Genomic DNA, 215 nt, shown 5'->3' with positions numbered 1-215 from the left:
AGCACACGTCTGCCAGCCATGCTGCAGGCGTGTCCTGCCAACACTCCTCTCGCCACGGAGAAGACACTTCCCTGCGGCTCTGCTGACGCCCTGGGCAGGGAGAGCGCTGCCAGCCGTCCAACGCAGCACGAGCAGCAGCCTCACCCGCACACGCATCCCGCTGCCAGGCTGCCGCATCCTTGCACCAGGGCCAAGCCCCTGGCATGCCACCCTGT

The sequence above is a fragment of the Fulmarus glacialis genome, unplaced genomic scaffold (assembly GCF_000690835.1).
Source record: "Fulmarus glacialis isolate BGI_N327 unplaced genomic scaffold, ASM69083v1 scaffold33793, whole genome shotgun sequence".
NCBI classification, from domain to species: domain Eukaryota; kingdom Metazoa; phylum Chordata; class Aves; order Procellariiformes; family Procellariidae; genus Fulmarus; species Fulmarus glacialis.
Note: the sequence above shows the minus strand (reverse complement) of the source record.